The 24,465-nt window shown below is 37.9% G+C and overlaps 1 protein-coding gene and 1 pseudogene across 2 annotated transcripts in view; one reads left to right on the forward strand and one right to left on the reverse strand.

The window, feature by feature from the left end:
- Positions 1-24,465, reverse strand: part of SLC44A5 (solute carrier family 44, member 5) — a 428,960-nt gene that overhangs the window by 385,660 nt on the left and 18,835 nt on the right. The window lies entirely within an intron of this gene.
- On the forward strand, positions 12,526-12,995 carry LOC105538077 (annotated as a pseudogene).

A 24,465-nucleotide genomic window follows, 5' to 3' on the forward strand; every position in this document is an offset into this window, starting at 1 on the left:
TGAAATACAAAATTTTAAAATCCTATTTGACATCCAAAACTTATTAATATTGAAGGTGTTATTTTTCACACTGATGTATTATTCAAATGTTGAAAAAGGAAAACACTGCTGTCTTTAAACAGCATACATTTCACTTCAGGCTATCTGTTTATAACAATGAACTGGGAACATTATGCAGTAATGAGGCAGTTCTGAAATCAGCGTTGGAGGTTGTGAGAACCAGGAGGAAACGGAATGCCACAGCACCAGAGGTTATTGAGACTCAGTGCCCAATGATTAGAGCACAATGCATATAAAATTAAAAGGAAGAGGAATTACTCTAGTACTAGCTATTTATGATAAAAATACACATGTGGCATCACCTCAAGCCAGTTTATAACAACTAAAATTCTGTGAGATTTAGAAATCATTTTGATAGAATGAAATTATCAATACTAATAAAAATATCTTATCTTTCAAAAGAATGAGAATGAGTCTGTGAAATAAAAGGTCAGTCCAGTTGCAGTTAAAGCAGAATATGTGTTATTTTTGTTACAGCAATTTTAAGCAGTCCTTCAAAAATAGCACAGGCCCAAAGCTTCAGTACCAGTATGAAAATAAACCATGCTGCTAAAAGGTAAATATTTTTATCATCTCTAACAACTTTGTATTAAAACCATTGTGAAAATGCAGCTAGATTCTTTAAAAATCACTCTCAAACATGTATATGCATTTGAATGATATGTAAATTATGTTACTAAGTTGGTTTTATACAATGCAGAGCACAGCAGGAAAGAAAAAGACTTCACTCAAACAGTTGAACTGACAATGCATTTCTTTGGCTATAGCCAGTAAAAGATTTCAGCACAAACTTAAAGGAATGGTCTTTACATGCTCTAAAAGTAATAAAAATAACACCTTATGTTTACTTAATATTGAAAACATTTGAAGCCCCTCACTTAATCTTAACAATTCTATAGCATAGGTATTTTCAATATCTGTTTTAGTGTTAAGATGACTAAGGCAAAAAGAGGCTAATTAACCTGTCCAAGATCACAACTGTAAGTGGAAAATCTGGATTTCATTGTCTGACCATGGATCTCACACTTTTATCTGTTACATTATGTTACTTCATCTCTGCTTCATATTTTCCCAATTCAGTAATGGATAGCAATGTTGACTGGAGACAAGGGTGGGTGCTCAATCTACATGATCTCTTTCAGCCTCCATAGCCTAATGATCATGTGATCTTAGAAGTGGATTATTTCAGACAGAGCCATACTGCTTCTGCAGGTGTTTGGGTGTCCCTGGTTTTCTCAGGGATAACTTTTTGCACTTTTTCCAAAACTAAATGTGAAACAGAAAAGAGAGCTACTTTCCTATGTACAGCTTCCCCACATAGATGACAACCTCATAAGTCACCCAGAAGATAGATGTTCTGTCCTGGCATTAGAATTTTTTGCATAATTTGCTAAGCAGAACTGTCTGACAGTAGCCAAACATTAATATGCAAATTATATTACTATAGATTATGAGCAATGACATCGTTGTTAAAAGAACAGTGAGAAAGAAAGAAGAAAGATGAGATTAGAGTATATGAAAGTTTCTGAGTAATTGCTAATTCCAAAGCCATAAAAAGCAAAAGTCGTATAGGATGGCCTGGTTCAATATTGTAGGATAACAAAAGAAAGGAAAGGGAACTCAGGGTAAATTACTAATAGGCAAAAATGTAGATAACTAGAAGTGTGTGATACCACTTCTACGAGTCACTAACGGAGGAGACAGTGAGAGATGGCCTTTAATGAATGTATAAAATAAAGCAAATGCTTAAGATTTAGGGTCTGAAAAAGCAACTAATATGCTAGAATCATTCTAAATATGATTTAATAACACTGGGAAGGGGAACAAAGGCCAATTATGAGATTATTTAAGCTTTTCAATCCCTGAGATTGTTGTTTTCTGAATTAACTTTATTCCACACCAATATTCAATGAAGGAGAAAAATAGAATATAGACTACTTATTATTGGCAGAGCAATTTCTCTGAAATAGTATCTCAATTTATTAATGCATAGCACTAAGTGCTAGAAGACGTGAATTTATGCTTTCAAAGTTCTGGAAAAAAAAAAAAAAAAACTTCAACCAAGAAATATATGTCCAGCCAAACGATTTGATCAATTAAGTATGAAAGTAGAATAAAGATCTTTGTGGTTTGCAAGATCTCACTCACTTTACCTCCTGTGTACCCTTCCTTAGGAAGTTAACTTAAGGATGTAAGCCATAAAGAAAACATAAGATCCAAGAAACAGGGTGATGTCCAGGGAACATTGAAAGTAAGTCTCACAATGACAGCTTTGGAATGACCCCAGAGAGTAATCAGAGCAGACTGGATCCAGTGGATACAGCATTCTAGGAGGCAGGTCATCAGAGGAAAAAAGGAACTGAATGGATTGAGAACTATGAAAAGGGTAAGAATATGATAAAGTCTAATAGTGAAGCGTTTAAACAGATAATTCATTGGGATTTGAAGCTAGAATATTCTCCCCTGAGTGGCAGAGAAGTCCTATATAAAACCTATTGAGAAAGAAGTGTAACTTCCATAGACCCACAGAGAAGGAAATACATTACTAATGCACTGTGCCTAGCTCTGCAGACATATTATATTTATCTGGTCATTTTAGAGGGAATATTGTTTATTAGCTTAGAAGATTGAGAAGTACCAAGGTAAAAAGAAGTGGAAGAAAAACTGGGAGTTATAATGTGTTTGTCTTACAAAGTGGAGAGTTCAGAGGTACTGTCCATTGTCAATGAAATAAGAAATACAGATTTGATTATATTTTTGAAGTACCAAAGTTAACCTGTAGGGAAACAGACTACTGATATGATCATATGTAGAAAAAGAGGAACGGGGAAGTAAAGAGTAATATAAATAAATTCAGTCTTAACCTAGCATATCAAGAAGAAAATACAGCCAGGCACAGTGGCTCACCCATGTAATCCCAGCACTTTGGGAGGCCAAAGCAGGCAGATCGTCTGAGATCAGGAGTTTGAGACAAGCCTGGCCAACTTGGCAAAACCCCATCTCTACTAATAATACAAAAATTAACTGGGCGTGGTGGCATGCGCCTGTAGTCCCTACTAGGGAGGTTGAGGCAGGGGATTGCTTAAACCCGGGAGGCGGAGGTAGCAGTGAGCTGAGGTTGCACCACCGCACTCCAGCCTGAGTGACAAAGCAAGACTTCATCTCAAAAAAAAAAAAAAAAAAAAAAGGAAATAGTATATAAAGGTGCTAAAGCAAGAAATAATGATATATATTGATTAGAAATATAGATATAACAATGTCAGCTACTCAGGAGTCTGGGGCAGGAGAATCGTTTGAACCTGGGAGGCAGAGGTTGCAGTGAGCAGACATTGCGCCACTGAACTCCCGAGTGGGTGACAGATGGAGACTCCATCTAAAAAAAGAAAAAAAAAAAGAAAAGAAAAGAAAAAAGAAATATAGATATAACTACTGGAAGAATCAAAACAAAAACAGTTAAACGTTGGTCACCTCTGGGGGTAGGGAAGGGTGTGGCTAAGGACTGTGGTTTTTTATTATAAATTCTTCCATATTGTTTGACATTTTTAACAACACAAATTTGTTATTTAAATAAAATTGCATGTTTATCAATGCACAGAAAAATGAAAATATTCCTTAGAGTGTCTTCCTCACAAGTAATACAAAATGAATGTGTTTAACCGTTGCTGGGTATCGTCTGACTACTAAAAGTGACAATGATTATACACAGGGAGCGTAACCCAACCCCAAATAAGCTCTATTGCCACAAACTAGGCCGATTTATTTTATGAAAATAATAGAAGCTACTCCAGTAAGTGTCAGGTAAATTGTCACAAGAATATTTTCTTTAATATGGCGTACAACTCAAATAAGAGAGCCAGAAAAAAAGATATTTTTTCCTTCTTCTATGGGAGTTTTTGTTGTTTTGAGAAACACGTACAGTGTTTTGGCCATACTGAGGTTCAGAAATAGCACTTGCATCTTCTACCCGAATATATTTATGGTAAAGATAATTATGCACCCCATGCACTGACGCACTCAATGCATCAGCAAATATGGCAAATCTCAAGACCGTCAGCGAAAGTCTCAACTTCTCGTAGTCTCAGCTGAATAACCTTCATGAGGTAGCATTTGGAAAAAGTTTTTTTTTTTTTTAAGTGAAGAAAGCAAAATGCATCAAAGTCAACACCTTGAATTGCACCTGGAAACAAATTGTGGAACTAGAGGACAAAAATATAATGTTCCCCCTGTGGCTTATCCTATTAAGAAATAAGCCTTCACTCATTTTCTGAGTTGCATTTTCAAAAGCTGTTTCAAGTAGACTGCATTGCAGTAATATAGTTTTAAGAAAGCCTAGACACAAAGTCCACATTGATATTATTTAGTAAATGATCTAAACAGTGCCATTTGGCTTTGGTGTACCTGACTTAAGCAAGAATGACCTAATAGCAAATCATTATCTGTCACTAAATTTGGGATGTTATGTGTCACCTAAAATTCATGCAGTTTTAAACAGATACATTTTGATAAAATATTGACAATAATAAATATTTCTGATACTTAACTATAAGCCAGCAGTGCTGATAAAGCAAACTGCCTAATGATATAAAAGCAGAAGCAGATCTGGCTCTTAGGCAAAACTGTGGAGCAAGTAGCCCTCAGTGACCCACCTCTTTTGGAGCTCCGCTCCTATGAGCACCCTGTAGACCAAGGCCTGCCCTCTACAATATCACCCAGGTACTATTTCTACCTTACCAAATACATCTCTCCTATATGTGATTCTGTCTTCTCCTTGGTCCAGTCAATAGAAGTATTAAGACCATATTGTGGGAATCTAAGTAATATAAGAAAATTATTTCAACAATAAAAGGTACATAAGGAGGAAGACTGAGTATCCATTTATGGACATTTGTATGCAACACGCTTAAGAACTAACAGGAGTAAAACACGAAAGAGCTGGCCAGGTCAGCTGGGTCCGTAAGGGAATAACAGCAGTACACATTCTACTGAGAAAATAAACAAGGACAATAAAGAATGAGAGAAGCCTTAGGGCGACTCTGGAAATCATAGTGCAGTGAAGAGGGGTACTATCACTCCTATTTTCTAGAGGAAACGTATAGCATATCAAAATGCTTACTAAAGTTTAGTCAAACAGAAAACCCAAAAATCATTTTCGTTCCCTAAAATGACTTAATTTCTACATGCTCCACATTTTTAATAGATAATCAAGCTTCTTAACTCTGTCACACATACTTTCGATACAGCCTAATATTAAATTCCCTCAGCTGATTATATTGTTTCACCAAATGCTTCCAGACACATGTATCATTATTTGTAAGTATGAATATAATGATTTCAGACTTTAACACTTTAGTTTAATCATGGGGTAATACGGTGTACAATGTAGAAGGGAAAAAATTTAGCATTTTATAATGTACTTATTCTGATGGGACCAACCACCTAGTGACAAATGAATCATATTATTGACTATGCACTACATTTTTATTGATTTGGTGAATGTATTGCTCAATAGTTAATAGCATGTCAGCCATTCATTTACAAATACATATTTCTAAGGCTGTCATGCCAAGATATAACATATTTCCTAGGAGCTGGTAGGAAATTTAGCCCAGATAATGCATAATTCTATAAAAATTGTTATTTTTTAACTCCACAATTGTTTGGACAAGTTATTTAGAGTAGTCCACACCAACGCTATCCTACTTAATACACAGGGTATATATTTCTATTGTAATAGTTTGTTTTGCTGAGTTCTATAGTGCACAATGCAACCCAAAAAATCTGAGCTGGCCTTTTGTGGCTAGATTAATTGACAAAAGAACACCTAAACAGCTGCTGTGTGGTGAGTTAACCATAACCACATTGGACAAAATGGAAATGTAGGATACACTAAGCCTGAACAATGCCATTAACTATAGACTCCTAGGAAAGTAGAATGTTGGTTCAACTAACATTCAGAAAGTAACCAGGAATGGCAAGAACTTTTTGAAAGCTAAAATGTTGGAGAGCTTGTGACTAAGACTCATAAATACAAACAGCTCCAGAAATGGAGTAGCCAAAATGAGAACTGTTCTCACAAGCTATTAAGAGCTATGTAGTACAGAAAACTGCCACCCTAGCTAGACAGATGTGGAAAACAGTTCTCTAGAGTAAAGGTGGGGGCAGCGAGGGGAGAGAGAGAGAGAAATAGAGATGGATGGGATGTCTTTTATAGTAAAATAAAAATATTTTTATAAAAGAAATAGAGATGAGATAGAGAATAGAGAGATGAAGATGGAGATGGAGTTGGAGATGGAGATAAAAACAGAGAGAGAGAGAGAGAAACCAAAATACTTAAGGTTTGATAAATGTTCCTTTTTTTTTTTTTTCTTTTTTTCTTTTTGAGAGGGAGTCTCGCTCTATCTCCCAGGCTGGAGTGCAGTGGCGCGATCTTGGCTCACTGCAATCTCCGCCTCCAGGGTTCACGCCATTCTCTTGCCTCAGTCTCCCAAGTAGCTGGGACTACAGGCGCCCGCCACCACACCCAGCTAATTTTTTTGTATTTTTTTAGCAGAGATGGGGTTTCACCGTGTTAGCCAGGATGGTCTCGATCTCCTGACCTTGTGATCCACCCGCCTTGGCCTCCCAAACTGCTGAGATTACAGGCGTGAGCCACCACACCCCACCTAAATGCTCCTTTAAGAAGAGCCATTTTAATCTAAGCTATCACAAGCCCTAGATCTGATGGATGGTAGAGTTTTCCATATTATAAGTTTATATGAATCAACACGACTGTACTTATTTCTGAAATCCTTAGATGCAGATCTCATGGTGCTTAGAAGCAGGGGCTGTGGTGTCAGGCTGCCGAGGCTTGAATGCTGCCTCTGTTACTTGCTGATGAATAAAGAGAAGTCAACTTTTCTAAATGTTACTTTGTTTGCACAATCAGGACAATACTGGCAACTACTTCACAGAGGTGTAGTGAAGATTTACCTCTTCTTGGATGTCTAATGGGCATCTCAAATCCAAAATGTCCAAAACTGAATTCTTGATCTTCCTTTCCTGAACCTGTTTCTTCCACTGTCTTCCCAATGCTTTTCCCATGATTCAGGGCAAAGCCTTGCATCTCACCGACTCTTCTCTTTCAGACGCCATATCCTGTTGGCTCTATCTTCGAAATATAACCAGAATTCAACAACTTCTCACCACACTCCACCCCTACTCTGATTCAAGTACCATAATCCCTGCTTGGGCTATTTCAACAGCATCATACTTGACCTCCTCTTCTAACTCTTGCCCCCAGTCTATTCTCAACATAGTAGTTAGAGGAATCCTGTTAAAATGTCTCTTCTTAAACCATTCATTAACTTTGCATATTTCTCAGAATAAAAGCCCAAGTCTACAAAATCTGGCCCTCTATTAACTTTCTGACCTCATCTCTGGTTGCTCTCCTCCTGGTCATGAGTATCTCTGCTTCTGAAACAAACATGTAAAGCATGCTCCTGCCTCGGAACCTTTGCACTTTTTCCCTCTTTCTGGGCCTTTCATCTTTCAGACATCCAGATGTCTTTACCACTGATTTCAGGTCTTTGCTCAAATATCACAGTCTCAGTGAGCCCTTCCCTGAATAACTTCTTAAAATGAAAGACCACCACATTCACACATCATACTCCTTTTCTTCTGTTTATGCCTTTATTTCTCCCCATAAAACTCACCACCACATAACACACTACATGTTTTCTTTACTAATTTTAATTGTGTCTTCTCCCCTTAAAATATAAATTCTCTGAGAGCAGAGCTACTTCTCTGTTTGATTCTTCATTGTATATTCCCCTGATCCTATTGTGTACCTACTCTGGGATATTACTGAGTTCAACAAGTTAATAAGTACAAAACACCTAAAAATGTGTGACACATACTAAGTGTACAATAAATGTTAGCTATTGTTTACTCGGGATATTCATTTATGTAATTTCTCCTAGTTTTTAAGTCTTTCCAATATATACTGTGATTATAAATTGCATTAGCTTCAAAACAGTTTGTTTCTTAATGTTTCACTTTTGGCTTTCATATGAAATTAATCTAACATTAAAAACTCACGACTATAAAGCTCCAAAGACATTCTCTAAAGATGATCTGCTAAAAACCAGTTTTTAATAGCTTTTAAATAAATATTTTACACTCCTTAAACAGTTCATAAATATAGTTTCTATATTTTTCCCAAGTAAATTTTGAGTAAGAATTATAAAAATTAGTGATATGTAGTTTATATATAGTTCTGTATTCATTTTTTATGATTTCTTAAAAGTTTCAAGCTAAATGAGTTTAAATAAATAGTTAAAATAATTTCACTCAAGCTCTGTGATTAGTAACTGAAATAGCACAGAAAAACATCTAACACACCAATATTTTTCTCTTGTTATTCTCTCTACTTTCTTAAATTCCAAAGATAGACAAACAGATGATTGATAGAGATAGATAAATGATAGATAGATAGACAAATAGATATATAGACAGATAGATAGACATAAAATAGAATAAATACTATTCAGTCTTATAAAAAGAAGGAAATCCTAATAAACCTAAAATACAGTGTGCTAAGTGAAATAAGCCCAGCATAGAAAGACAAATACTGTAACCTCATTTATTTTTTTTTTATTTTTTATTTTTTGAGACGGAGTCTTGCTCTGTCGCCCGGGCTGGAGTGCAATGGCCGGATCTCAGCTCACTGCAACCTCTGCCTCCCGGGTTTACGCCATTCTCCTGCCTCAGCCTCCTAAGTGACTGGGACTACAGGCGCCCGCCACCACGCCCGGCTAATTTTTTGTATTTTTTAGTAGAGACAGGGTTTCACCGTGTTAGCCAGGTTGGTCTCGATCTCCTGACCTCGTGATCCGCCCGTCTCGGCCTCCCAAAGTGCTGGGATTACAGGCTTGAGCCACCGCGCCCAGCCCAACCTCATTTATATGTGGAATTTAAAACAGTCAAACTTGCAGAAACGGAGCATAGAATGGTGGTTGCCCGGGGCTGTGGGGGCAGGTGCAGAAATGGGGAGATGTTGGTCAAAGGGTGCAAAGTTTCAGTTAGACAGGATAAACAAGTTCCAGAGCTTTATTGTACAACATAGTAAAACACAGTTAATAATAATGTATTGATACTAGAAAATTGGTGATATAGTAGATCTTAAATACTTTCACCACAAACAATATGTGAGGTGATAGATATGTAATCAGTCTTGATTTAATCATTTTCAATGGATATATGTATAAAATATCATGCTGTACACTGAAAATACATACAATTTTTATGTGTCACTTACAAAATCATCTCTATTGCTAAATTCAGCATTTTAAATATGAAAATATTAGCATATAAAATCTACCATATGTACTAAAATGGAACATATATTATAAATATTGAAATCAATAATAGTAATATGGATTAAAAGCTGGGATCTTTGAGTTTTAAATGCTCATTATTAACCAAATAATTAAAATCCACAGTTTAAATTGCTGAAAGTAGAGGTTCCAGTCAAGAAATGAACTCTGAACTATGACCATTAATTAAACAAGAAAAAGAGTTATTTATAATCTGGAAAATGTGCCATTTGGATGACTACAGAAGGCATTACAGAATTAAAGGAAATGCCTTTGACTAATCAGCTGAACTCGACCAGAATACATAAATTTACGTCAGTTATCTGGGCATGGAGGCAAACATCTATAGTCCTAGCTACTTGGGAGAATGATGCAGCAGGATCGCTTGAGCCGAGGAATTCAAGGCTGCAGTGAGCTGTGATCACACGACTGTACTCTAGCCGGTGGGACAGAGCAAGACTCTGTCTCAATAAATAAATAAGTAAATAAATAAATAAAATGTAAGTCAGAAGCTTAGAATAAGTTCTAGGTCCCTAAACAAAACATTTCAAGAGGACTCTCATTCACTTCCCTACACTAATATATTCCTCTTCAGTATGAATTCTAAATGGATAGCATTTTTACTTGAACCCAATGCATTTAAAAGATGCCTTTCCTACTAATTACACCTCTTACAGGAGTCATATAAAAGATATTAAGATCTACGAATGTTTTTGAATTGATAATGAAAAAAGTTTTCTCAATAAATAAGGTTTAGAGAAGACAGAATATATAGAAGAACAAATCTGAAATGACTCTATAGATTTTCCTTTAACAAAAAGAGAGGATTTGAAGAAGACAAAATTCAACTATCTACACACACACACACAAAAGTAGTCAGCCTATCTGAACCTGCCAACCAGGAGATTTTTTTAAAAGGTAATTCAGGAAGATAACACAAATGGTCAGCATTTAAGATCTCAGATCAAATTTTTGGATGTTTTTAATAATTCAGCGTGTAAGGAGTAAGCATAGTATTTTGCATGCATATTTTTACTAGTTGAAAATTGTTAACTATCCAGTGAGCATGTCTCTGTGGAAGGACTCACACTCCATAAGCATCTATTGATAAAATACTAACAGCAGAGAGTCTTTTATTTAAGCTCTTCTCAAAATAAAAAAAAGACTACCTACAGCATATAATTAAAATATTATATTTTTAGCATCAAAAGATACAAATCTAGTTCCCAGATATAACATTAGTTACAAATAAACAAAAAATAAAAATAAAAAGGAAAACTTTAAGTTGTAGGATATACAAACTTAGCCAAGAAGTAAAAGATGCAGCATTCTGAACAATGAGTTATCACGTGGTGAGCGTCTCATATGACTAGCTCTGAAATGTGTGGATTGAGAGTCAGGTGCAAATATTTGTCTTTACTTAATGTTGTCTCAACCACAAGGTCCATAGCTGCCTGTTCATGGTAGAAAAATAAACTAAGTACCATATATAAACAGGTTTGTTAGCAGAAAGGGCCATAACACTCCAAAGTTAGTTCTTCTGAAGAATTCATAGGAACAAAACAGAACAATAAGTTAGGGCCCGGCGCAGTGGCCCATGCCTGTAATCTCAGCACTTTAGGGGCTGAGGAGGGTGGATCACTTGAAACAAGGAGTTCAAGACCAGCCTGGCCAACATGGCAAAACCCTGTCTCTGCTAAAAATACAAAAATTAGCTGGACATGGTGGCCACACCTGTAGTCCCAGCTACTCAGAAGGCTGAGGCAGAAGAATCAGTTGAACCTGGGAGGCAGAAGTTGCAGTGAGCTGAGATTGAGCCACTGCACTCCAACCTGAGCAACAGAGCAAGACTCTGTCTCAAAAAAAAAAAAAAAAGAAAAAGAAAAAGAAAAGAAAAGAGGGCCCATATGTTTAGTATACTGCACAGAGATTTTTTTAAAAAATCAAAACCTACAAGATGGAATTAGTACTTGTGGGAGGAAAGATACTTTCTTTCTCAGATACCTACTAACCATAAAGCCTAGCTATAAACACATGTCAGAAAGTCAGAAATACTTTAAGGCAATCAAATTTTTAAACACAAATTATGTTACTCCATTTTGTCCATTTAAAAGGCAGACAAGCCAGACCCTAAAGGCTGATGAAAATAGCCAAACTCAACATATAATGACATCAATTATTTAATCCTTTCATTACCAAAAGAATCAAAGACCATTCACATTAGTAGGCAAAATCTTAAAAAAGAAACTGGAGGGGGACCTCGCATTTATATTATACTATATGATCAAGCTGTTTCCAGAAACCAAAGTTCACTGTCTAAAAATTGAACATAGAGTCTGTTAAAATTGCTCCTTGTGTGTCTTGGTTGAAAGAAATGGTGGAGGTAACTAAATGAACCGGCTTATACTCGAAAGCCTTAAGCCATGTCCACTGGCATAAAATATATAAAAATGCCAAATAGTTAATGTCACTATTAGGACCAACAATTGTTGGTTAAAGCTGCATTGTCAGCAACGGAGAATGTAATTTTAGAAATATAATGAAAACTCTTCTATGATGATGCATAAAAATAATGTATATGGAATGAAATGGTGTGGGAAAGGTGTACAGTATTCTAAAATAACATTTGATCCCAGGTAGTACTGTTTGAATATGTGTTCCCCCAAATCTCATGTTGAAATTTGATCCTCAGTGTTGGAGGTGGGGCCTAATGGGAGGTGTCTGGGTCATGGCTGTAGATCCTTCATTAATGACTTGGTACTGTCATCACAGAAATGAGTGAATCTTCACTCTTAGTTCCTGTGAAAACTGTTTTTTAAAAGAGCCTAGTACCTGCCTCTCTCCTCTCTCTTGCTTCCTATTTCACCTTGTGATTTCTGAACACAGCAGCTCCTCTTTTCTTTCCACTGTGACTGGAGGCAGTCTGAGTCCCTCACCAGAAACAGAGGCTGATGCAATGCTTCTTGTATAGCCTGCAGTGGTAATTTAAAAATTACCCATCCTCGGGTGTTCCTTTATAGTAAATGCAAATAGACCAAGACATCCAGTTATATGCAAAAGGATACTGAGCATTCTCTTCCAGGCTTCAGGAGCCGCGGATTACAGTGCAGACATGGTCAAGTCCAAGAACCACACCACACAAAACTGGTCCCGAATATGGCACAGAAATTGCCTCAAGAAACTCCAATCACAAAGATATGAATCTTTTAAGGGGTGGACCCCAAGTTCCTGAGGAACATGCGCTTTGCCAAGAAGCACAACAAGAAGGGCCTAAAGAAGATGCAGGCCAACAATGCCAAGGCCATGAGTGCACATGCCGAGGCTATCAAGGCCCTCGTAAAGCCCAAGGAGGTTAAGCCCGAGATCCCAAACGGTGTCAGCCACAAGCTCCATCAACTTGCCTACGTTGCCCACTCCAAGCTTGGGAAGCATGCTCGTGCCCACATTGCCAAAGGGCTCAGGCTGTGCTGGCCAGAGATGGCCAAGGCTAAGGATCAAACCGAGGCCCAGGCTGCAGCTCCAGCTTGAGTTCCAGCTCAGGCTCCCAAAGGTGCCCAGGCCACTACAAAGGGTTCAAAGTAGAGATCTCCATCTGCCAATACAAGGACAGAAGGGCTGGTGTGACCCGCCCTGCACTGCCGTCTGCAGAGGGCTGGTGTCCTCCTGTGCTATTTGTACAAATAAACCTGAGGCAAGATTTGTTTAAAAAAAAAAAAAAAGTGTATTGCCATATTGCCTGTTGAGATCTGACAAATTATTCTTGGCCACAAAGTATTAAAAAGTAACACTCCTCCCCTATCCCCCCCCCAAAAAAGTACGGATTTTTAAAGTCTGAAGGTATCAAGGAAACGTTCTAATTTAGCCTCTTATTTAAATGAAGCCTTTCACTACAGTGATTTTCTAAGTTTATAATTTAGAAAACAGAATCCTCTCCCATCATTTCCTTTTCTCTACAATTTATCTGGTAAGGAATCTGGGCTCTTCATTATTCATTATTGGATGAGCTGGACTCGGTAGCAATCAGGAAACAGCTTCATTTTTCTCCCATCACTGCATTCAAACATTCTGTCAGGTCTCTCCTCCTCTAGCCTTGACAGTGTCTCTTTCAGATTTCTTTTCATGATAACAATTTTGTCATCCAGTATTAAAAAGTTCAGTCTTACCTAACTCAAAGCATTAATCTAATACTTGATTTGGAATGTCCCCTCCTGTCAGCTCAGGAATGGCTCCAGTGTGAGGGGAAGAGAAGCTGTGAGAAGACACAAGGGAGGACTCTGTTCTGGTTTTTTATATTCCTTTCTTCTCTCCCTATCCCACCCTCAACCTTGCCGTTTCATTTCTGAATCCTGGGAGATGGCAGGGATCAAAAAAGGAGCTAATTTATAATTCTCATTTGACTATCAGATGCCCTCCATCATAGCATCCTTCCAAATATTGGATCTCATTAAGTACATTTGCAGATTCTTCAGAGACTCTCAACAAGTTCCTATGCCCCACACGTTTCCTTCAATAGACAATGAGCTCTTTAGCCGACCGCTCAGAATCACCCCCACATCTCAGCTTTGCCCCAGTAGGCAGCCCTCTTAGGGTCCACTTGACTTACAGGAAGTGCAATGGATGTGCAGCTTGACAAACTGCTGACTCCTTCCTCCTTGCCCTGCAGTCAAAGGCAGCTCTACTTTGATTTCTATCCTTTGTCTTTTCCAGAAGAGAAGCAGAGACCTATTATTATCACATTTTGCTTCAAATTATGGAGAGTCACATATCAGTTTCTCTCAAGAGAAAACTCACTTTCTGCTCAGCTAGATGCAAGGGGAAACCCCACTGGTTTTCGTAATTTGGCAAACATCCAGTCAGGGACTGAGATGACATTCTACCATTTTGTAGATGACCATGACCTCCACACACAGGACTCTTGCGGCTTCCCAACACGTGATTTGGTGGTGAGAGAAGCATCTGCCTCCCTTCCCTGTAAAAGAGGTCTGAATAGAACAGAGGCAGATCACAGACCAGTTGGTGATCCGGCCAATTTTCAGTAATTCCTATGGAATTGGATCCAGCACCAGTCTCTGAAGTATGGAGGAGATTGTCACTCAGTGTCCCAAGCTTTGAGGTCTCAAATTCTAAGACAAGAGGACATCTCCCATTCCACATGTTCTTATAGATTCAAAGTGGCTTTTTAATAAAGTATCTTAAATGAAAATTTATCTTTCTGAATTGCCACCCAACTAACTGGGGAGGAGAAATCCAAAATAAAGGGCTTAAGGACCTCACTCCAAGTGGCTCTCTCCCTTTACAATGAAACTGTCCTTTTGAGCTTCTGTGATCTAATCTATGTGGAAAGGGCATAAGGCAAAGGTAATTAAAAGGTTCATGAGAGCAAGAGCAGTGCAGCATTATCCTAACTGTATTCTTCCTGGTGTGAATAAATTAATCTGTTTCAGTCACTACCCTGGCAAACTCGTCCAGGTACTGTATCACACTAGAACATAAAAACCCTTACATAGTAAAAGTGGTAAATGTATTCCGAATTAACAATGAATTAGGACACTGTCAGTATTTCTACTAGCTAATTGGAAAAGCTGGAGTCCTTATATTTGGAAGATGGATTCACTGACACTTTCTTTAGGATTTAGGAACATAAAATCAAACCATAAATACTGTGTTTGCTTTTGGGGGTTTTGTGGTGGGTCGTTTTGGGATTTTTGTTTGTTTATTTAGTATTTTTGAGACTGAGTTTTGCTCTGTCGCCCAAGCTGGAGTGCAGTGGTGAGATCTCGGCTCACTGCAAGTTCAAGCGATTCTCATGCCTCAGCCTCCCAAGTAGCATGTGCCACAATATTTATCTGAATAATTAGGGGCATAAAGTCAGATAGACTCCTTAATCATCCAATGCCAGTAAGTATTAGATGAATAAATAAATCAATGAAATACTTTTTCAATTTTATACTATGTCAGACACCATAGTCAAATTATGCATCCTCTCAAAGCCTCAATTTTCATATATGTAAAATACACAAAAAGAATACCCACTTCAGTGATTCTCAATCACAGTACATATTAAAAACCAAATAGTTTCTGATTCGGTAGGTCTGAGGCAAGACTTGGACAATTGCATTTAAGCTTCATGAGTATTTGGAAACTGACCCACGGCTCAAAACGACTATGCTCCCTCTGAGGGCTGTTGTGAGGATTAAATGAGACACTGTCTGAAGGCATTTCGTGTATTAGCACATGCTTAATACATACAAATATATAGATTATACTCTTCTTTTTTTTAACACTTTATACATATTTATTCAGTAAATTATATAATACATTTAAGAATTAATAAGCAAATTATTAAAGCAGTGGTTCTCAAACAGCATGATTCTAATGGGGGACTCATAAAATACAAATTGACAGACCCCACTCTCAGAGCTTCTTCTGACTCAGTAGATCTGAGAGGAAGCTCAAGAATTGCCTTTCCAACAAGTTCCCAGGTGATGACGGTCCAGGGATGACACTTTGAGAACCACTACCTAACAAAAATTTTAATCATATTTGTGATGGCTCATTTTATGGGTCAACTTGACTGGTCCATAGAGTGACCAGATACTTGGTTAAACATTATTCTGGGTGTTATCTATGAGGGTGTTTCTGGATGAGATTAACATTCAAATCTGTAGGCAAAGTTAAGTAGATTGTCCTGCCTAATATGGGTGTGCATCATCCAATCCTTTAGAGGCCTGAATAGAACAAAAAGGAGAAGTAGGGGAGAATCTTTGAGCTGGGACGTCAGTCTTTTGCATTCAGACTGGAACTATACCACCAACCACTCTTCTGGGTCTCCAGTTTGCAGACAGTAGATAGGGAATTTCTCAGTCTCCAAAATCACAAGAGCCAATGCCTTATAAATCTCTTTCGGTATGTGTGTATATATATGTGTGGGTGTGTTTGTGTGTATCTATCGGTGTGTGTGTGTCCTACTGATTCTGTTTCTCTGGCGAACTCTACTACAATATCTAAGAAATTATGTACATATAAAATTTGAAATGATAGGCAGAAAATACAATATCAAAATGCGATATTTTAGATGTCTGGAAGTTAATTTTTTTTTTGTTTGGTGACTTGAAATATAGTCTCATATGATTACTCCCTTCTCAACAAGGCCTTAACTGACACTTTTCCCCTAGGGTGAATGGGAAGACTACACCTTTGCGGTTCCATTATACTGTATATTGACTTAAGATATATGATAGCACTTAACAGCCTTGAATTGAAATGGACTAATAAGGCATTACTTCCTATCTTTAATAGAAAGCAAAGTCCTTGAAGGCAGAAATCAGATCATAGTTATCTATGTACCCCAAGGGTCTAGCACAGTGCCTGCAGACAGTCAATAAAATGCTTAATGAATGCATGAAATAGAGTAAATTACTCTACTCAATTTGGAATAGAGTAAGTTTTGTGATTTTTTTTAAGTCTTATGGTAACTCCATGGGAAACTCTAGATGTAGATAGAGTCATCTCTCAGTTATTTTATTAAAGCAGTGGTTCTCAAAATGCAGAGCTGGGGCAGGCTGGTATGCCCTAGAAGACATTTGGCTATGTCAGGAGACATTTTTGTATGTCACAACTGAAGAGGGTCTTAAAAACATCTAACGAATGAAAGTCAGGGATGCTGCTAAACATCCTGCAATGCCCAGGACAGCCACCGACAACAAAACGTCCAGCCCAAAATGTCAAAAGTGCCTAGGTTGGGAAACTCAGCATTAGAGGAATGTAACTGAGCTAATTAAGCAAGGGTCCTAACCCTTCTCCCATCACCCTCCTAAACAAATGTTCGGCCTTAAGTAAAAGAATATCAATAGCAGCAACTTACACGTGTATAACAATTTGTTTTACAGATAACATTTTGCAACCTGGGGCTCAAGGTCACAAGGGCTCAAGTTAGTGGTAGATTAGCAGTAAAATGTATTCTTACCCTGAGCCAAACACTCTTAAACACTTTCTTCTTAACTCCTGGCCAGTTCATTCATCATTTAATCTGAACCTCATCAGTAGCTGCTTAATCACTGCTTTGTCATGTTACCTCAATTTCTGAGCCTAGACAAGATCATCTGTGTCAAGAGATCCCTTTCTTCCAGTTGTTGTTTTGGTAATAAATTTTTATGATTTTCTTTAATTCAGTTATGTGGCTTAGCTCTTTTTCATATTAGGCTTCTTTTAAAATATATATTAATTCTAATACAAAACATTTTGCAACAAAGCCTGATTGAAAGATAATGAAATGGCATCTTTCACAGTCAAGAGCAGGACAAACAACCAGTTGTGACCTTCCCTTTTTCCTTTTCAGTTGAGCCCTACATTGCATTCCAAAGCCCCTGCTCCTGGAACAGCCTTCTGCAATCAACACAATCTCTTGGAGCTTTTACTGTCTCTGGCACTTGCAGGTTCCCTTGTTCTCACACTCTCTCTGTGTTTCCTTGCTGTGAAAAACATGTTGACCATCAGGCACATGGCAGAATAATTGTATTTCAGGCAAGCCAATGTGGGAAACTGGAACGTAAATCTAGTCATTTGTGGATATACACAGGACAAAGAAAAATGAGTATAGAAAAGCAGAGGCTGTCCTGGAGGTAAGCTGAGGCTGAAGATAATTTACTCGATAGAGCACCGTTGCTGTAAGACAAAGCAAACTTTGACTATGCTGCAGCACTCTCATATCCAAAACAGTGGAGTTAGGAGAAGGAAGGAAAGAAGGGATGAAGGAAAGAAGAAGGGATGAAGGGAGGGAAGGAGGGAGGGATGGAGGGAGGGAGGCAACAGGGAGAAAGAAAGGGATGGAGTAAAAGAGAAGGGGAAATGGAATGAGCATTTATTGAATACCCACTATATATAACTATGCTATTTGTTATGTCATTTAATCCTCACCATAGTCCTGTAAGGTAGGTAATATTGTCTCCATTTTTTTCAGATAAGGAGAGTGAAGTTGAAAGAGGTTAAGTAATGTGCCCAAAATCACACAGCTGGGATTGGAACACATATCTGTCCAATCCAAAAGTCCAAAAAAAAAAAAAAAAGAAAAGAAAATGGTTAGGTTCTGGAAAGATGTGGGGGGTTTTTGTCCCCACACCCAGAGATAGATGTTTTCAAAAAAATTTTTAAAACATATTAAGAGAAATCATTTGGGGAACATTGTACCTGGCATGATAGAAAACTGAATTGAGATATGGGATTGTTCTTCCCGAAATAAGATATCTGGTTGGTATACTTACTTCATACTGGTTTTTTAAAACAATAGATAATATTTTTTACATTTATTTCTTTCACAAATAATTGGAAACACTAAGTGAAAGGCACTGTGCTAGTCACCACTGAAGGTATAACTGCGAACAAGACATGAAATTCACAGTCTAGTAGAGAAGAAAAGTAAACATGCAATTACAATAGAGTTTGATAAATATTGTAACAAGTGAAACCTCAAGGAGGTATGGGAATAAGTTAATACTGACAAAGAGTAATGCCAGAGTTTCAGTTTGAGGCTTAAGGCATGAGTAAGCAAAGTGAAAACCCCTTTCTTCCACAAAAGAAGTTAGAAGTCAACGTTAAGTTTGGAGGAACTGCATATGCACGTGCACGCACACTCTCTCTCTCTTTCTCTCTCTCTCTCTCTGTCTCTCAAACAATACTCTAATTCCAGACAATAAAAGAAACACCTCTGCCACTTAATCTGCCATGTAATTCATGAAAACAGAGCTAATTCCATAGCATGTGGTAAAAAGTCGCATTGGACTAAAAGCCAGATCTGAATTTTCATCTAGGCTTGCCTGAGTGCTGGCTATGTGACTATGGGAAAGTTAAGTTTAACTTCCCTGAACCTAAGTTTCCTTATCTGCTAAGAGAGTTAAGCTAAACCATTTTTAAGTCTCTCCCACTTTTAACACTCTCTGTAGTTCTAACTCTAATGACTACTCAATGACATAGTGTAGCTTGCTAATCAGAAATTTGTTTGATAAACTCCCTTAGAACTTTAGACTTTTGAATATTTATGGAGAGAGAGAGCAAGATGGTGTAATGGAAAGCTCTACCCATTGTCCTGCCAGCAAGAATATCCAATTAACAACTATCTACACAGAAACAACACCCTCATAAGAACCAAGAACCAAAAGTCAAGCGAGCACACATAGTATCTGGTTTTACCTTCACATCACTGAAAGCAGCACTAAAGAGATAGAAAAAATAGTCCTGAGTCATCAATGCCACCCTGCCCCCACCTCTGCCCCCACCTCTGGCAGCAACTGTGTGGTGCTGAGAGCATCTCTGTGTGCTAGGGGAGACAGAACACAGCAATTGGGAGGCATTGAACTCAGCGATGTTCTGTGAGAGCAGAAAGGAAAACCCAGATCAAACTCAGCTGATGCCCCCTGCAGAGGGAGCATTTAAACTAGCCCTAGCTGGAGGGGAAGTGTCCATTTCAGCAGTCTGAACCTGAGTGCCTGTAAACCTCACCACCTAGCGCCAAAGTGCTCTTGGTCTCTAAATAAATGTGAAAGGCAGTCTAGGCCATAAGGACTGCAACTCCACAACTCGTAGGCAAGTCCTAGGGATGAAATAGGCCCAGAGACAGTGGATTGGGGGGCACACAATGTACTGAGGCACCAGCTGGGGTAGCCAAGGGAGTGCTGGCATCACCCTTCCCCTAACCCCTGACTGCTCAGCTCCGGGCTCAAAAAGAGACCCCTTCCTTCCGCTTGAGGACAGAAGAGGGAAGACTGAGGAGGATTTTGTCTTGCATCTTGGATACCAGTTTAGCCACAGAAGGATAGGTCAGCATCATGAAGCTCTGTTCTAGGCCCTGGCTGGCAGATGACAATTCTAGACATACCCTGGGCCAGAAGGGAATCTGCTGCCTTAATGGAAAAAATCCAGTCTTGCCAGCATTCATCACCTGCTAACTACCTAAATAACCAGCAGTGATACCCAGGCACTGCATCATGGCCTTGGTAAGCCTCTAAGACTTGCTGACTTCAACTACCAACACTGCCACAGAAGGATACAGCACCAGTAGGCTCTTGGGGTCCCCAATTCCAGGACTTGACTCTTGGATAGCATTTCTGAACCTGCCCTGGGGCAAAGGGGAGCCCACTGCCCTGAGAGGAGTCTAGTCTCAGGCTAAACAGTATTCACACAAGCTGACCTAAGAGTCCTTGGGCCTTAAGGGAACATGGCTGATAGTCTGGCAGTACTTCTCATGGCCAGGGGTGGTGGTGGCTGTGGGGTGAGGTTCCTCTGTCTTTGTAAAAGGGTAAGGAAGAGTGGGAAGGACTACATCTTGCAGTTTGAGTGCCAGCTCAGCAACAATAAATAGAAAATCAGGTAGACTCATAAGGTTTTGGACTCTAGTGCCTGACTCCCAGACAGCACTTCTGAACCCACCTGGAGCTTAGGGGACCTTGGTACCCTGAAGGGAAGGAGGCAGGCTTTGCCACCTGCTGATTTGAGAGCCCCAGGGCCTTGAGTGAAGCTAGGCAGTATCCAGGGAGTAGTTACAGCAGGACTTTGGCAAGACCCAGCACTGGGCTAGCTTCAGGACTGACTCAGAGCAGTCATACTGGTGGTGGCCACAGGAGCTTCAGGTGGCTCAGAACAGACAGAGAGAGACTGTATGTTTGGGAGAAAGTAAGGCAAATAAACAAGAGTCTCTGCCTGGTAATCCAGAGAATTCTCCTGAATCTTATTTAAGACTAACAAGATTGTACCTCTATGAGTCTGCAAGAACCACAGCATTACTGGGCTTAGAGTGCCCCCTAAGGTGGGAGAAAGTGAGAGAAATCACCTTCACTAAAAGGAAGACAAGAAGGAAACATAAAACAATCAGAAAACAAATAACAAATGGCATGAGTAAGTTCTTACTTAACAATAACATTAAATGTAAATAGACTAAACTCTCCAATCAAAAAACATAGAGCAGTTAAACCCACTTGATCACGGTGGAGTATCTTTTTGATATGCTGATGGATTTGATTGCCTAGTATTTTGTTAATAATTTTTGCATCTATGTCCATCAGGGATATTGTTCTGTAGTTTCCTTTTTTTGTTATGTCTTTTTTTGGTTTTGGTATCAAGGTGATAACAAAGACAAGTAAAAAATGGAAAACTACAGGGCAATATCTCTGATGAATATTGATGCAAAATACTCAACAAAATACTAGCAAACCAAACTTAACAATACATTAGAAAGATCATTTATAATGACCAAGTGGGATTTACCCCTGGGATGCAAGAATAGTTCAAAATATGCAAATCAAGCACTGTGATACATCATATCAACAGAATGAAGGATAAAAATCATATGATCATTTCAATTGATGCTGAAAAAGCATTTTATAAAAGTCAACATCCTTTCATGATTAAAAAAAAAATCCTCCAAAAACTGGGGATAGAAGGAACACATCTCAACATAATAATAGCCACATATGACAGATCCACAGCTAGTATCTACTGAATGGGGAAAAACCAAAAGCCTTTCCTCTAAGATATGGGACATGACAAGGATGCCCACTGTCAACACTGTTATTCAACATAGTACTGGAAGTTCTAGCCAGAGCAATCAGACAAGAGAAAAATATAAAGGGCAACCAAATTGGAAAGGAAGAAGTCAAATTATCCTTGTTTGCAGATGATATGATCTTATATTTGGATAAACCTAAAGATTCTATTAGAAAACTATTAGAGCTGATAAATTCAGTAAAGTTTCAGGATACAAAATTAACATAAAAATCAGTAACATTTCCATATGCTAACAGTGAACAATGCAAAAAAGAAATTTAAAAAGTAATCTCATTATAATAGCCACACATAAAATTAAATACTTAGGAATTAACCAAAGAAATGTAAGACCTCTAAAATGAAAACTATAAAATACTGATGAAAGAAATTGAAGAGGACACCAAAAAATTGAAATATATGAATATTGTTAAAATGTCCATACTATGAAAAGCAATCTACAGATTCAATGCAATCCCTATCAAAATAACAATGACATTCTTCACAGAAATAGAAAAAACAATCCTAAAATGTATATGAAACCACAGAAGACCCAGAATAGCCAAAGCTATCTCAAGCAAAAAGAACAAAACTGGAGGAATCACATTACCTGATTTCAAATTATACTACAGAGCTACAGTAAGTAAAACAGCATGGTACTGGCATAAAAGTAGACACATGGAGTAATGGAACAGAATAGAGAACCCAGAAATAAATCTACACACCTGCAGTGAACTCATTTTCAACAAAGGTGCCAAGAATACCTACTGGGGGAAAGTGATTCTCCTCAACAAATAGTGCTGGGAAAACAGGATATCTATATACAGAAGAATGAAACTAGACCCCTATCTCTCATCATATATACAAATCAAATCAAAATGGATTAAAGAAATCTAAGACCTCAAACCATGAAACTACTACAAGAAAACATCGGGAAAACTCTCCAGGACATTGGTCTGGACAAAACTTTCTTGAGCAATATCCCACAAGCACAAGCAACCAAAGTAAACATGTACAAATGGGATCATATTAAGTTTAAAAGTTTCTACACAGCAAAGGATACAATCAATAAACTAAAGAGATATCCCACAGAATGGGAGAAAATATTTGCAAGCTACCCCTCTGACAAGGGATTAATAACCAGAATACACAAGGAACTCAACTCTAGAGGAAAATGTCTATTAATCCAATCAAAACATGGGCAAAAGATTTGAATTGACATTTCTCAAAAGAAGACACAGAAATGGCAAACAGGCATATGAAAAGTTGTTCAAAACCATCGCTCATCAGAGAAATACAAATCAAAACTAAAATAAGATATCATCTCACCTCGGTTAAAATAACTTATATCCAAAAGACAGGCAATAACAAGTGTTGGCATGGATGTGGAGAAAAGGGAACCCTTGTACACTTTTGGTGGGAATTAGTACAACCACGAAGAAGAACAGTTTGGAAGTTCCTCAAAAAACTAAAAGTTGAGTTACTATATGATCCAGCAATCCCACTGCTAGATATATATCCGGAAGAAAGGAAATTAGTATATCAAAGAGATATATGCACTCTTATGTTTTTTGCAGCATTGTTAACAACAGTTAAGATTTGGAAGCAACCTAAGTATCCATCAACAGATGAATGGATAAAGAAAATGTGGAACATATACACAATGGAGTACTATTCAGCCATAAAAAAGGATGAGATCCTGTCATTTGCAACAACATAGATGGAACTGGGGATTATTATGCTAAGTGAAATAAGCAGGCACAGAAAGACGAGCGTCACATGTTCTCACTTATTCATGGGATCTAAAAATCAAAACAATTGAACTCATGGAGATAGAGAGTAGAAAGAGTTACCAGAGGCTGAGAAGGGTAGTCGGGAGATGGAGGGAAGTGGGGATAGTTAATGAGTACAAAAAAATAGAAAGAATTAATAAGACATACTATTTGATAGCACAACAGGGTGACTATACATTTTAAAATAAGAAAAAAATGTAACTGGATTGTTTGTAACTCAGTGGATAAATGCTTGAGAGGATGAACACCCTATACTTCATGATGTGCTTATTTCACATTGCATGCCTACATTAAGACATCTCACATACCCCATAAATACATACACCTACTGTGCACCCACACGAATTAAAAATAAATAAAACACTTTAGATCTTTACATTGAGACTATTTCAAGTTGCATCATTTAAAAACTATACTGAGCCCAAGTCACATGAATTTTACAACCAATATTAAAGAAGGTAAGAAAAACTGACATCATAAATGGAGATATATCAGCTTTTAAAAAAAATCCCAAAATGAAGTTCTGAAGGGAAAAAAAAAGAACATGTTTAAATATAGCATGACAGTATTCTAAGCCAGATCCAAATGTCAGTAGTGTCTCCAAATGAAATGTTAAAAGAATTACCCCATTTTGTATTATATTATCTGACTGCTTATACAGTAGAAAAATAGTAAGACTAAAAAAGTTAGAAAAGCTGAATTTTGGTCTTAATATTATTTTATTCATT

This window comes from Mandrillus leucophaeus, unplaced genomic scaffold (assembly GCF_000951045.1).
Source record: "Mandrillus leucophaeus isolate KB7577 unplaced genomic scaffold, Mleu.le_1.0 Scaffold103, whole genome shotgun sequence".
Classification (NCBI taxonomy): domain Eukaryota; kingdom Metazoa; phylum Chordata; class Mammalia; order Primates; family Cercopithecidae; genus Mandrillus; species Mandrillus leucophaeus.